This window comes from Tyto alba, unplaced genomic scaffold, assembly GCF_018691265.1.
Source record: "Tyto alba isolate M040663 unplaced genomic scaffold, T.alba_DEE_v4.0 Super-Scaffold_13, whole genome shotgun sequence".
In the NCBI taxonomy this organism is placed as follows: Eukaryota; Metazoa; Chordata; class Aves; order Strigiformes; family Tytonidae; genus Tyto; species Tyto alba.
Window position 1 is genome coordinate 15,245,039 of NW_024881275.1, and position 15,115 is coordinate 15,260,153.

The window sequence follows — 15,115 nt, forward strand, 5'->3', positions numbered from 1 at the left end:
ACTCGAGGAAGTAAATTCTACTTTAGCTCCAGAGGTGTATATCTGATAGACTAAGAAGGCTTGTACAATTATTTGTATGACAGTAAATTATTTACATTACAGTAAATTAAATGCACATCTTTCAAACATGGCTAAAGGGCCATGTCTGGGACTCAAAAATGGCTTAAACCACTTAACCTAAATCGTCATTCTACACTGTTTTTAAGCTTCTTATGTGGAGGAAAGGCTGCAAGGCCAGCTTGAACTACATAAAAAAAAACAAACCAAACCAAACCAAAACAAAAAACCCCACAATTAAAACCAATCTCCAAAACCCTACATCTTAAAACCAAAACAAAATACTAATGAGCAGGCGTGAACATGGACACAGCCTGGAGCCCTGAAGAAATAATTGGAGGTGAGTGGGTGGGTGTTTTCACATCATTGCTTCGCCTTCTTCTGTCCTGTGCTGCTGACACTGCCCAGAGCAGCTCCAGTTCATCTTGCTACTGAAGGCAGCAATACTGGGACTGAGATGGGGATCTCTCATTTTTGATCTTGCTTTTTCTGTCCCGTTGTGTCCTCTAAACTCACATACTTGTTAACTCAGAAATATACCTCTTCTTTTGAAAACTCTGTGTCTGTGAGCACACGCGCATTTTTTTAGAAATGAGTCAATTAATTTGTTTGGCCTGTCATTATGTGTTACATAGGGCTAGGAAGAATTTGCCTCCTAAACAAAACACAAGCAATTCAAAGTATTTAATGAAATCAGAGCACTGTGTCCAGTAACCTGTATTACACTGCTCAATATTAATAAATGTACATGTTGGTTTAATATATGAGCCAAGGAAAACAGTAAAGGTGGGAAAATAAAGCAAAAAATATTTGGTGAATACAATTTTCCCTCCCCTCCATTTATATTACAAATTTGGTGGCTCCAGTTTGTTTTCCTATGAACAAAATTTCAATATCGATACCCATAAGATTAATTTTTTCCATGAACATGAGAAAAATGAACATACCATAAATCACCATCACATCCTCTCCTGAGGGAAAGGAATCATGTAGAGAAGAAAAAAATCAACAAAGACCCCTCAACTTTTTATTTTCCTTATTCACTGATATTCTGCAATGTTTAAAACTGTTTAAACCTGTGACACCCAGGAGATCAAAGTAATGACACAGAAAAAAGAAAGTGGTTTGCTTTTTTTTTGGAATGGCAGAAACTGTGACGGTTTGTTTGCAAACACAGCAGGAGCAAGTGATATTCAACAACTGACCCCGACTGTAAAGGATGGGTACTTCCTGTTACTTCCCAACTCAGTGGGAGAGAGATACATCACTAAGCCAATCATCCAGATGTGTCAAGCATCAGCTTCTGATGAAAACAATTCCATTTGAAATGCTTACAGGAACTTAGTGAGATGGACCATGCAGGATGAACTGTTAGGGGCTAGAATGCCTTTATACAGGATAGTCTAAGTATCTAACAATATTTTATGTATATAATGACCCACAAATCCTGCACACTATTCTTATCTTCATCTAGTGAAGCAGGAGACCAAGCAGGGTGAATATTTTCAAACCTAGGCTTCTCACGTTATGTCTATATTGCCATGATGTGTGAACTTGCATGAAAAAGTATGACTGCACACACCTTTACCATCAGCAGCTGAGATGAGAATTGTGCAATGAGGCTGAAAATTAATAGAAATTTACATAATTAAATAGTTAAAACCTGAAATGTTATGCAATGATTTAAATGATGGTAAAATAAATAGTTACATAATGATTTAATTGATCTGCATTTTAAAACTTGAAAATAACAGAAGACTCAATTAAAATGGTTGCATCTCATCAGCAAAATTTGCCAAAAGAAAATAATTCTGTAAATGTATTTTCTGTAATGAAACAAAATTTCAGCCATTTCAAAAAAATTCAGTGGAGAGGCTGTAGCTGACCATATTACCCAACAAAAACCATAAACTAGAGAAGAAAAAGAACTTTACAACATCCCCCTAAGAAATGAACTTGCAACCTGATGGTCTTAAGGGAGACATGTCAGTTAATTAAATAGCACAATTGGCAAATAAATGGGTTAATTTGTGGGAACGTACAAATCCTCACTCTGAAAGCTAATTTGCTTCATAAGCAATCATGTGAAAGATAAGGCAATCATTTTGTGGCTGTTACATAAACAGATATTATATTCTAACCCAGAGCATCTGCTAATCAATTACACAGTCTAGGAATATAAGTAGTTTCTCTCCAGTAAAATTCTTTTTAGTGTTTTTTTAATAAAAGGATCTGGGAAGGAAGGAAAACTTACAAAGCATAACATTTACCATAGAAGAGACTGGACACCACTGACCCCGTATACTCTAATCATAGGTTTCCAGAAATCATTTTGTCAGAATTACAAAATATTGAACTGTAGTACCACAGGCTTTTCCCATTACAATAACAGATCCTTGGTAAGCAACTAAGTCATTATGTTTGCTTACATTGCACAGAGCTAATGGATATAGCAGCAAATAACATCAAACAAGATGACTTGATAAAATCAAATAATTATTTTTTCTTTTATTTCTGGAAAACAATAATACCTTTAAGAATTAAAAATATTGCTAAGAATTTGAGTAATTAGGCTGCACAAAGCCTTTTAAGTTTATTTGAACAAAAAAAAATCAAATACTATTTTTTGATTGATAACCTTTATTTTCTTGTACAAATGTCTTCCATGCTATATATCTTATTATATGATTAAGCATGCCTCCCAACACTTTTAATTTCTTATATTTCTTTTTTTTTTTTTTCTGTCTTTTTTTTTTTTTTTTTTGTTAAATGTTCAGTATATGAACAATCCTACAAAAATCAAGGGCCAGTAAGGTAAACCAATATTCTCAGATTTTTAATGCCATTGGAAATTCCTGGAGATTTCTGCAGGACTCATCTTGCATGTACAACTTACTGCCTTGGTTATAACCAACTACCTCCATAGCTAGTCAGATGGTGGTTAGTTGTTGTGTTAAAAGGCATGATAGCAGATTGTTGTCACCTGTATGTTGGAAACACAGAGAGAAGAAAAGTTAACAGCGGATAACAACCCTCTGTGTTTGCTTATGAATTTACTCACATATTTACAAAAATTCTTATGTGTTCATGCAGAATAGACAGTCTATAGTGTCTAATCACGAGATGGAAAACGTAATGATTTTGAATATGCATATATTATAAATAGCTAAAAGGACAGAATGAGCATTTATTTTATATAGGTTTCTGCAGGAGACTTCTGTATATGGATTCCTTCTTGCAAAAAGTACAATTTAAAAAAGCAGATATTCATCTGCATTTGGAGCCACGGTATTGCAGAAAAAAAGTAGGATAATCTGTCATTATGTCTAGATGCAGATACTTGACAAATTTGACAAATCCTTCTACTTGTATAATTACAAAGATCCACCCTGTATTTTCATGGTCCTTCATTAACACCTTCACAGTTTTCAGGTGCATGGAAAGGAAACACATACCCTAATACAGCAGTCCTATGGGTATTCATTCCTGCTTTTTGCTTCTTAGCAGAACAGAAGCTGTTTCCTGCTGAAGCTGTTTCATTCTATAGAAAAGGGAAACACTGAATGAACTGCAGTCAGCCAAAGGAAATAAAACATGTCACCCAACATCAGAAAGGAAGAAGGAAGCTTAATTTCCCATTTGTGCTCCAAAGATGGTGTTAGTCCTGTCTGTAAAACAGACAAGTAATCTTCAGGGCTGTGAAACTTGTCACATGCCCTTGGACATCTTTGAATCTTTCAGCCCGTCACTTTGACAATCAGAAAGGATGAGGGGCAAGGAACTGGCTTGGGAAATAGGAATATGCAAAAGAAGGATACAGATCCTGGTGCATTCTCTGAATAAAAGGAGAAGAGGTGGATGGTTGCAGCTGTAACTACTTCAGAAAATAGATACATGTTGGTTTATAATTTCTGTAGATTCTGAGATGGAATAAAAGCCCGAGGCACCTGTGGGCACCCATAACAGCTGAGACCCTAAAGAAACTTCATCCTGAGAAACTGAGGTGCCTGCAGCGGTAGGACATGCCCAGATTAAGACAGCCATTGTGCAAGAGGTTTGGGAATCACAATTCTAGACTGAGATCACTGAAATGCACACAAATCTTCACTGCAAACAAGCCTCTCTTTAGATCTGAGCCAAATCTGTTAGCTTTTTAAGAAAATACTATTATGAAAGAGATAGCAAAGACAAAGGTAATACTTCTTTTAGCCTAGCTCTATGGAGAATATGACCAAAAAACCTAATTTCCTTCTTCTTGTTTTCTTCCAAAATAATAGAAAAGTATAGGTAACATCCTTTGGGAGCATATTAATTCTCCTGTGGGATTTTGCTCTGCAGAAAGCATTCTTTAAAATGTATGAACAAAGAACTATGAACTGCATTTAAGGCCATTACTCTACTTAATTACTTTTTTCTCTGGCATTTCAGAGACTCCATAAAGCTAAAGGCAAAAAATAAGTTTCACTAAAAATGTTATAAAATGTAAAATTGTGCAGGAAGATGCAGCAGACCAAAGGCACATTAAAGAAAGTAAGTCCTTTACAACCAGTTAAAGTTCAGCTAAGACAGTGCCTCTGGCATAGCCTGTGCAACGGATTCCATGTACTAGCTGCAACTACAGCAGAGAGGAAGGCAGATCAATCCATATTCATTTTATATTAAGAAACTGGACTCCAGGGGATGTCCTGACCCAATGCCTAGTCTTTTGCTGAAGTGTGTTTACCTCCAGTATATTTCTTCTCATGAAGAGTGAGCTTCTCCTTAAAGGTAGTTAGGTTTTTCTGTCTGCATTATCCTAACCAAAAGGCTACTTGAATCACAGGGATAGTGCCACACAATCCAGTTGCCATACACAATGTGCCGGAGTCACGAAACTCACAGCATGTGTACTTTGGAGTTTGCTACCACGTGTATCTTTCACAGACATTAGAACAAACATGCATTACCTTGTGCTAGTCTTGGGATTTAAATCATACCACATAGTCTTTCACGTATGTCTCCTCCCTGAATGCTTGCTGTGCAATCTTTTGTCATTTCTTAACACTTCAGTAAGCCTTGGGGCAGCTTAGGTTCACCAAGAAACAGAAAATCAAGAAATCAAGCACTACTTCTTACCTATTCACTCCACTATACTTAAAAAGCTATCAATGGATGTGCGATGCTACAAATTTGACTTTTGAAGCCTTGTGCTCTTCCCCTGTCAGATCACTTGTTTAAGAGGACGACAACTACTTGACAAAGTTTTACATATTTAAGAAGAAAAATCAAAATCTAAGCTAATTCTGACTAGGCAAAAGCACATTTAATCACAGAACCTAAGAAAAGAACAATATTCAGTGGGGACAACTTCCAAGGACTGTCTGGAAGGAGATATAAAGCTAGAAAATACTGCAAGTAATTGCAAATCCCACTATGTGACCATTTTACAGAACAAACTGCCAAAAAAAAAAAAATCAATGATGGTAACCCAGCAAACTTAACAAAAATTGAGGGTAATAGTGTAACAGTTTAAAAGATAATGTAGATTGGATTTAGGATCCTACTTATGCTAAAGTGCCTTAAGATCTTTCCTCTACCAAAAGTAATTAATTCACGGCCATGGACATAGTGTAAATTCCACAACTCACACCAACACCTGATGCCCTATTTGTAGTTACCTACAAAAACTAAGCAGAATTTTCTCATGTTTCTTTGAGACTCCACATGCCTGCAGAGCTACTTGATATGCTTCCTTCTGGGTTTCTTTATTCAAAGGATGCCTGAATGTGTCCCAACCTTATGATGAGACTATTACCAAAATAAGCAGGCTTCCTTATGAGATGAATGTGCAGTAGTATGTCATGACATGAGAATTGAGGACTTAACATTGAATGAGAAACTCTGAGATGAGGAAGGGTGTTGACAAGAGAATAACTCAAAGCACAAACACCATCACAATCAAAAGAGACCCAAGAATCAATGGCATGTAAGGCAGAAATTTTAATGACACTTCTAGGTATTTTCCACAATGTCCAGAAATCAGTTTTCTTTCCACTCAATCTACTCTTCTGCCTTACCCCACCAAACTCTTACTATGAAAATAACACATGAAATTGATGATTACTCTAGACACTTCTTAATTCAGACATGAGGAAAAGTTTCCTATTCTTTCTTAATCTCCATCACAACACTGAGAGCATTACCATGCTGTTTCTTATGCAGACATTTGTATCTGTCTTTTAATCTAAAATGAATATGGAACTTTATTTATGAATAGGTTTAGCATGATTGGTTAAAATGGAAACCAAAAGAGATGCAAATAAAAAAAAAAAGGAAAACCAAAAAAAAAAGCCTGTTTTTTTCACTGCTTTCCTTCTGCTGCTGCTATTTACACAGTATCTTAAGTTCCTAATAATTAAAAATCATGGTTCAGCTCTCTCTCTCCCTGAGACTAATTTATTAACAAGTAAAGCTTCTTTGCTTCCTAGCTATTAAGTTTTAAGAAGACACACAGAACACTTTTAACATTTATTTCTGTATATGTGCTTATCATATGCCTTTTTTAAAAAAAAAAAAAAAAATAGTCTGGGGATGTCTCTCCTGATTGGAAGATAGCCAATGTTATTCCAATTTACAAGAAAGGTGTGAGCTAAGACCCAGGAAACTACAGAACTGTTAGTCTAACCTCAGTTCCTGGAAAAATTATGGAGAAGATCATATTGGGTTTTGTTGAAAAGCATTTAAATAACACTGCAGTCATCAGACACAGTCAACGTAAGTTCACCAAGGGGAAGTTTAACTAACAGATATCCTTCTATGCACTTGCCTCATGGATGAAGGCTACTCTCCTCCTCCTTCTCCCCTCCTCTTCTTCTTCTTCTTCTTCTTCTTCTTCTTCTTCTTCTTCTTCTTCTTCTTCTTCTTCTTCTTTTCCTCCTCCTCCTCCCCTCCCCCTGCTCCTCCTCCTCCCTCTCCTCTCCTTTTCCATGAAAAGGACATCAAAAATTATCTGACAATTCTTCTTTCTTATTACAGACAATTAGAAAATACTAGCCAACATTCATGACTAGGCAGTAGTATGTGTATTGCCTTGAAAGCTAATAACCCTTTACTATAGCTGCAGCCCCCACACAAAAGCAGCTGCTGCCTATTCATCATTTACCTGCTGCCTAGAAGAGGTTCTTCTTTCATGCCTGAGACCCTCTTTACCATTCTGCACTTTTAAAGCAGAAGAGCACCATTATGATATATTATTGTAGTCTTTTGTATACAAATGCATTGACACAGAGAATTAATTTCTAACCAGACTGCTAAGTGAAAAACAACAGGCCTTTACAGCTTGTTAAGACTTGGTTTGTATAATGGAGACAGCATCTAAAATGTATGATTCTTTTATTTCCTGATGCTCTCAACAACAGCACTCTTTTTAGATAATTTTATACTTGAACTTCTTTCGATCACATCTCAAATCCAGCAAACATGCCTTTTTCCAGCCATTCATCTTCTTCCCACACACAAACCATACCATATCGAATGCTTCCACTTTTCTAGATGCCTGAATTTGGTCGTTCGATCAACAGCACAGACTTCACCAGCTGGATTAAAGAAGTGGTATACCAGACCTACATGGGAACAGCAGAATTACTCTTCTACAAAAGATTAATGCAAAAGGTCTCATCCAGCACAAAACAATACATTTTGCAGTGCTGTTCTGACCATGGTGCAACAACACAGCCAAGGGATGCAAGTGCAGCAGAGGAAAGGAGAAAACACCCAGCTAATGGTCTTCTTTGAGACTCAGTAATGGCTGACAGGACACAGGGAGCAGCATGGACAGGAGGGTTAATCCATTTATATTACTGCAAGAAATATTAATAAAAGCAATAATCTGGCTCATTGACTATCATATTGAAAGAAAGGGAAAAAAAAAAAAAAGCATCTCTAGCCACCCTTGTCTTTCTCAATGGTAAAAACTCAGAAGAAAGTTCATGCATTGGTGGTTATAAATGAATCCTATCTCTATAGCATGTGTCTCCAAAAACAAAGAAGCAGAACTGATTTCAAACATAGTTATTATCCTAGAAAAAAATATTCTTCATTACGCCTTACCTTACTACATCTGTGCTTTACAACACATTGAGGCACTATAAATTTTGCTCAATTTAAGCCAAACATTTTATAAAATATGGTATTTGTGTTTGCTAAGCAATAATTAATAACCACTGATACTTGTGAATTGCATCTAAATGCATTCCCATGAAATTTTACTATGTATACATCATGCAGTTACTAATTAACTGGAATTGCAATTTTAATCTGCACAAACATTCAATGCCAAACAATCTCTTCTGTGATCTATCTCTCCCATAGTATTAACTGCGTTCGACTCTGATCATAAAAATGGTATTCACTAAAGTCAGCTATTTTGACTATGTCTAATGAAATAGAGTTGAGGAAAATCGAGGAAAAGGAAAAAGACTTAAAAAAACTTTCCCACAATTTCTCTTTTCTATTCTGTTTTAATAAACCTTGTTGTGAGCACAGATTCATATCTGTGATGAACACTATTTATTTAACCAATACATAGATAAAATATTCCTTATACATTTCTTGGTTTTGGGTTTTCATTCTGTTTGGATTTTCCTGCCTGTAAGAGGAAGGTAGTACTTCACCTGTAATATCTAATAGATGATGAAAATATGGAATTGCACCAATCATTTTTAAACACCACTGGTTTATTTACATACACTGTTATAGAAAATAATTGTGATATAATTGTCCCCTAACACTGTTAAATTCATATGTCCCCAGTGCATGGGAAACAGTTTTCTAAATTCTGATAGTTATTCAGCTGCTCATTCCACAAAAAGATGATCTTACATGTTTAAATTCACCTGTGATCTTGCCATTTAACTGATGGGGATGAAGAACTTCAGGTTACAATCCCCTTGCCTTCAAGTGACACATATACATGACATTCAAGTGTTTTTTTCTGAATACCAGTGTGGCCTGAAAGGGACATTAGTATGTGTCTGTCTTGAGAACAGAAAAATCAGGGGCTGTATAGTCAAAATGCCTTCATAGTTAAGGCAGTTCTACTAATGCACTATCAACGTGTGATGCAGCTGATGATTAATTCACAAAATGTGCACATGACAGACATCATTTAAAGAATACATAGGCAATTTCAGCTCCGACAATGGCCAACTACCCATCTGCAAAAATACACTTCAGCAGCTGCAAAATCTAAGGATTTAATTTTAAAGACAGATTATTCATGCAGTATGTTAGAAAATATGTTCAGAGCTCGGCATAAGTAAGCAACAGGTTTTTATTTTCTCTTGGTGCAATGTATTACTGATTCAAAATTTGTAATTATTTCATATTTATGTAGCATTGTGAAACTGAATACAATTATCTCAGCAACATCTTTATTATACAATACTTTTACCTTGCCTTTTGTTTTGGTTGAAAAAACTCATAGCAGAGGCATGAAGAGAGCAAGAAACAATGTCAGTGAGCTACCGGAAAAAGGCATTTTCAGGTGAGTAAGCAATGATACCATACACATAAAGACCCACATATTTTGCACGGGTGACTTTCTACCAGTTTATCTAGTATAACAAAGCACAGACATGAGAAAATAATGGTTCAGTGCTATTTTAAGTTCACAAAATTCATCAGATTCTTTTACTTCATCCTTAAACACGAAGGCATTTAAGCATTTTGATATAATAAAGTGTTTTAGTGCCCTGAAAGATGGGCGACATCATGCTCACTGCAGCTGTAATATCTCCATAGAGTCTAGTATTTCTGTGTTTTAACTTAACAGAATATTTGACCTGTACATCAGTGGAAAGCAAAAAAAGACAATCAACCCATGCAGGACCACAAAGAAAGAAAGAGTATATTTGCGTTTCTAAATTTAAATGCCTCTGAAGTACCTACACAGTATCTTGTGTCCATTACTTAATCTTGTAGGCACTATGTCAAATACAGCTAAAGCAATTACCAACATCTCATATTTTAAGTATTTTTCTGCTTTGAAATGATTAACCTATATTCCATGTTTTAATAAAAAAATAAAAAGGATTTGACTCAAAGTGTAATTACTGTATATTTGATTTATATTCCATCAGATAATTTAATAAATCAATTAAACTTTCAGAATAAAGAAAATGAAGGTAAATATTCCAGATCCTTCCTGTAAATTACAACATAGTAGCATGAAGAAAATGATATGGACTACTTAGAGATCTAATGTTCAGGAGGAGATGTGGGTTTCTGGCTATGGCAATAGACTGATGCTTACAAAATTCAAATTGAAATCACAGTTCTCTTTTAATCTCCTTTTACAATGTTATGCAAAGCATTAATTTATCTTCTCTGCTACAGTCTCTTTTCTTTCCTTCAAGGTGTTCAGACTTTTAATTGTTAGAAAAACTGTCAAACAATGGAGATGAACAATTTCACTGTGTGACTTCCATATGGCAGAACTGGAAATTAAAACACACATTCTCAGCTCCTATATATGAGCATGTTCTAAATGGTGGCATTCAGTGTCTTGTAGAAGCGGTTGGCATGGGAACTACCATTTCACCAAAACCAGATTGCATTTTCCATGGAAAAGTTTCAGGCCTGCATCTTAACTTTGAACAATAATCATGGCCTTTATGTCTTTTCAAGATAGTACATTGAGACAGATGCAGATATATGAAGTACTTCATAAGGTTATGAAATCATAAGTCTGCTATGCTAATGCAGTTAGTTTGAACTTACCATATGACAAATAAGATTGCGTGGAAAAGTACCAGCTGTTGACTGAGTGTTGAACCATCAGAGAAACAGACTAAAAACATAAACAGACACTCTCCTCCCCAACACAACAGCTGAGATAATAGCTCTCTGAAATGTAATTTATACTTTTTTAGAACAGAAACTGCAGGTTTTGCTGATTTCTAACTGTTACTCTTAAAAACTTGCTGATTGCTTTACACTATATTATTGTCAGGCACTATTACTTTTGCTGGTTTAGCACCACCACAACTGAGATTGTGCAACTTCCTTTCCAACAGATACTGTTCAAGTGGTAAGACAGAGGTGATCAGGGCGGACATCCTCCTTTACGGAGAGGCTGGGACTCTATTGTGTTTGTACTTCCTGTGGGTGCCTTCTGGATAGAAAACTCAGAAAATTTTACAACAGAAATTTCTACCCATCCACCGCACCTTTCCTGCTTATTAAATTAATTTTATTTTTTAAGCCAATGAATGGTGTGGTTCTGTGCTTGTAGGTACCACACCTAAGTTCCCACATGACATCTGTCTATATCATACATAGTAAAAAGTGAGTCAAAGATTTGCAGAATCTGCAAGATGTTGGTGTTTGTGATGCATTCAAAACTACAGATACACTATAACTTATGAAAAGAAGATTTTATTTTCCTGCTTATAAAGCAGTCAGAAGATAATTTTCATCAGGCTCAGGAATAAGGTAACACACAACTGACAGATGTATGAAAATATGTTTGCTCATTAAATTGAAGAAAAATTACAGAACTGTGAAAAAATATTTCTGGCACGTAGGGTCAAAATGGGGCATGTGGCATTTTTTTTAGTCAAATGACTCTGTTTCTAGGAGAAACAAGGCTTCTGTTTGAGTAAATTTTTCGAAAGGATGAAACATCATTGCTGCTTTTGGTATCTCACTATAGTAAGCCTTAGTCTAGGACCTTTCATCTGTCACTATGGCAAAATAGAAAAATTATTTTCATGGAAACTTAGTAAGCTAAAACTTCTACTAAGAAATGGGGAGTTCTCTTTAATTGTTTCTTTACTTTCAGTATCAAAATTTATAAGCAAATTCAAAAATTTATAATGTAGTTGCACAATTAAAAATTAATGTGGCTGCACCTATAATACTAATTCCACAAAGTAAAGAAACACATGCATATGTGCCTATCATAACACTGAATAGAATTATAATAGCTTAATATGGTTGAAGTAGAGTTGCTTTCAAGTTAACACTTTGAGACGATGCTCATAATTTTTGATATAGTGGGATAAAAAATAGTGGGCTACACTGAAATATTTTTTAAAGAAAATATATAATTTTAGTATCTGTATTACAGAGCTAGGCTAGCAGAATTTAAGACATCTGTATTTTGTTGACCCAAACCAATGGACTCAAGGATAAAAAACACTTTCATAGGCTCTGATTGAGCTAGCAGCCACAACACTGACATATAATACTAGACTATAATGACCTACGGAGCATCAAATCACAACACACTACTTTTCAGGAAATTGGAATTTCACAATGCAAGTGAAATTTTTAACCATCTATGCATCACTACTAGAAAAAAATCAGGATACTAACATCAGGCAGAAGTTGAAAACTATTAAAAAAAATATGAAAAGCAATTGCTGTTAATATACATATTTTTTATCTTTCAGTTTACTTGCTATGAATAGGAATTCACATGGATAGATATGCATATATATAGACATATGTATGCATGTATACACATTCCCTTTGTTCTAGTGCTCTGGAGAAAAATATATATGTGCATATAAATGAAAGTATATCTATCCATAAATAAACACTATAGTTAAAGATTTTATCCCAGAGTAATAATAATACAAAGGGAATTTTTAATTTCAACTATTTATATTGGATAAATTTGCCCCCATGCTCATTTTGGAACTCATGTTCTTTTCCAATAACAAAGCTTTGAGTTCCCCCAGGACACTTCTTCAAACAACAGATATATTTTTTTCATCATGGAGCCTTACTGACTACACTCAACCCAGGATTTAAACCACAATATTGAATCTTACTATAGACTTTAGTGGGGATAGATTGGCATCCTTCTTTCAGTATTCTTGGCTACATAATAGAAATGAAGATGATATGTTAAACAAAACATCCTGAGACTTTATGAAATCAGTGACCCTACTGATTAAATAAATAATAAATCATAAATATTATAATATGTCTTAGTAAGTATTATTCATGAAGACTAAAGGTCTATTCTAAAGTTACCACTACACTCAGTGGGAAAACAATCTGCCCAGAAACACTGTGAAAATCAGTACCTTTTTTGTACAACAGAGTGATTGCTACGTTTTCAATCACAAACATTTACATTAAATTACCACTTGTGAAGATATTCCCATCAGTCCAAGCTATTTCTAGATATTACCAAAGTAATGAACTTTACATGAATACATCAAACCATGGCATCAATCAGTACAGCCGCATTACCTGACATTGTTCAAAATCTCAAGGCATAATTGAAAAAATGCAACACTATCTCTACAGATGTTGTACTTCTCATAGTTAAATATTTTTAGGTTCTGCAAATTTGAATGACACACATTTTGTCAGCTCAAGGATTCTGGGTTTTGTGAAATGGCAAAGCAACATAGCTGCTTCTTCCATTGTTACCACATTTTACAGTTGTCAAGATCTTATAGTAGGTCATGTTTCTTTTCAAGTCTCAGCTCCAATAAACTATAGGCACTATTTGACAATCTCTAGTAAACATCAGTCTTTGAGCCTTGCTAGTTAAGCTAGACGGCTTAAAAGTCTGCCTTACACACCACAGTCTCAAATACTACAGGAAATAAAAAGCCAAAAATAAGCTGACCATTGATATTTGAGTTTTTTTTTATTGTTTCCTTTTTATATTTGTCAGCGGAGTTCTGTGGCTCACACCTCAAAAAATGCCAGAGACAGTAATACTCAGGTGGACACAATTACTCTGGCTTCATGACCAGCATGAGTAGGCAGTGCATGGCAAAATTTAGCTCTCTATGGGAATTGCTACATCAAAGAAGCTGTAATATATATATATTAAAGTGTTATCTGCCAGTCACACCAAAAAAGTCATATTTTCGCATCTCCCAGAAGATTCTATTAGCATACCTTCTGTACTGCGTTTGAGTGAGTGGCGGGATTTTTGGTAGTGGAGGAGGGGGCTACAGTGTGGTCCCTGTGAGAAGCTTCTCAAAAATCCCCTGACTCCATGTTGGACCTGACCCTGCACCAAGGCTGATCCAAACAGCAACAGTGGCTGCACCCCTGTGATAACGTATTTAAGATGGGGATCCTGAGATAAGGACTTGGAGCTGTGAGGAGTTGAGAGGAAGACACCTATGCAAACACTGAGGTCAGTGGAAGAAAAAGAGAAGCAGCAGCAGGAGGTGTGTTGAAGTAGAGCCCCCCTGCAGCCCACTGTGCGGCAGCAGGGGCCATCACCGCTCTGCCACCCATGAAGGACCACGGTGGAGCAGAGGCTGGGACCTTGTGGGAAGAAGCTGTTGTCGTTCAGCGCTGGGAGGATTGCAGCATGTGGGAGTGTCCCATGCTGGAGCAGCTCGGGAAGGGCTGCAGCCTGTGGGAGGGGCTCAAGTCAGAGAACATTTGTGGAGGACTGCCTCCTGTGAAAGGGGGACCACGCCGGAGCAGGAGGAAGAAGTTCCAGAAGCTCCTCCCACTGAAGATGGATAAAGCAGCAGCACTGACTGCACCCCCCATTCCCTGCCCCTGTGCCACTGGGGGGAGGAGGTAGAGATATCGGGAGCAGAGCTGAGCCCGGGAAGAAGGGAGGGGTGGGAGGAAGGTGTTCTCAAGGTGGGGCAATGCTTCTCACTGTTCCTATTCTGTCTGTTAATTGTTGTTGCTGTTAGTGTCTATTAAATTTATGTTCTTTTTCTCTTCCCCTAATAGGTCTGGGTTTTGCCCACCACCTTAATGGGTGAGTCATTCCTCCCTGTCTTTATCTCAATTCCTGAGTCTTTATTTTCTCCTTCCCAGCACTGGGAGCAGGAGGAAGGGGGATTGAGTGGCTGTGTGGTGCTCAGTTGCCTTCTGAACTCAAAGCATGACACCTTCTTCTATCTGCAAAAATTCCACAGGAACTACACTGCTTAACTGATCCCAGGCCAGTCTGGAATGACCTCTGAAACACAGTTTAGATGACAACAAGACTGCTCCACTAATCCTGGTGCTTCAGGTGCTACAATTCAGTCTTCCTGTTCATTCCGCTCTTCTTTTATTTGTGTGTGTGTGTGTG

The 15,115-nt window shown here is 36.5% G+C and overlaps 1 protein-coding gene across 1 annotated transcript in view; it reads right to left on the reverse strand.

The window, feature by feature from the left end:
* The window catches only part of LINGO2 (leucine rich repeat and Ig domain containing 2), a 545,477-nt gene that overhangs the window by 441,978 nt on the left and 88,384 nt on the right, over window positions 1–15,115 (reverse strand). The window lies entirely within an intron of this gene.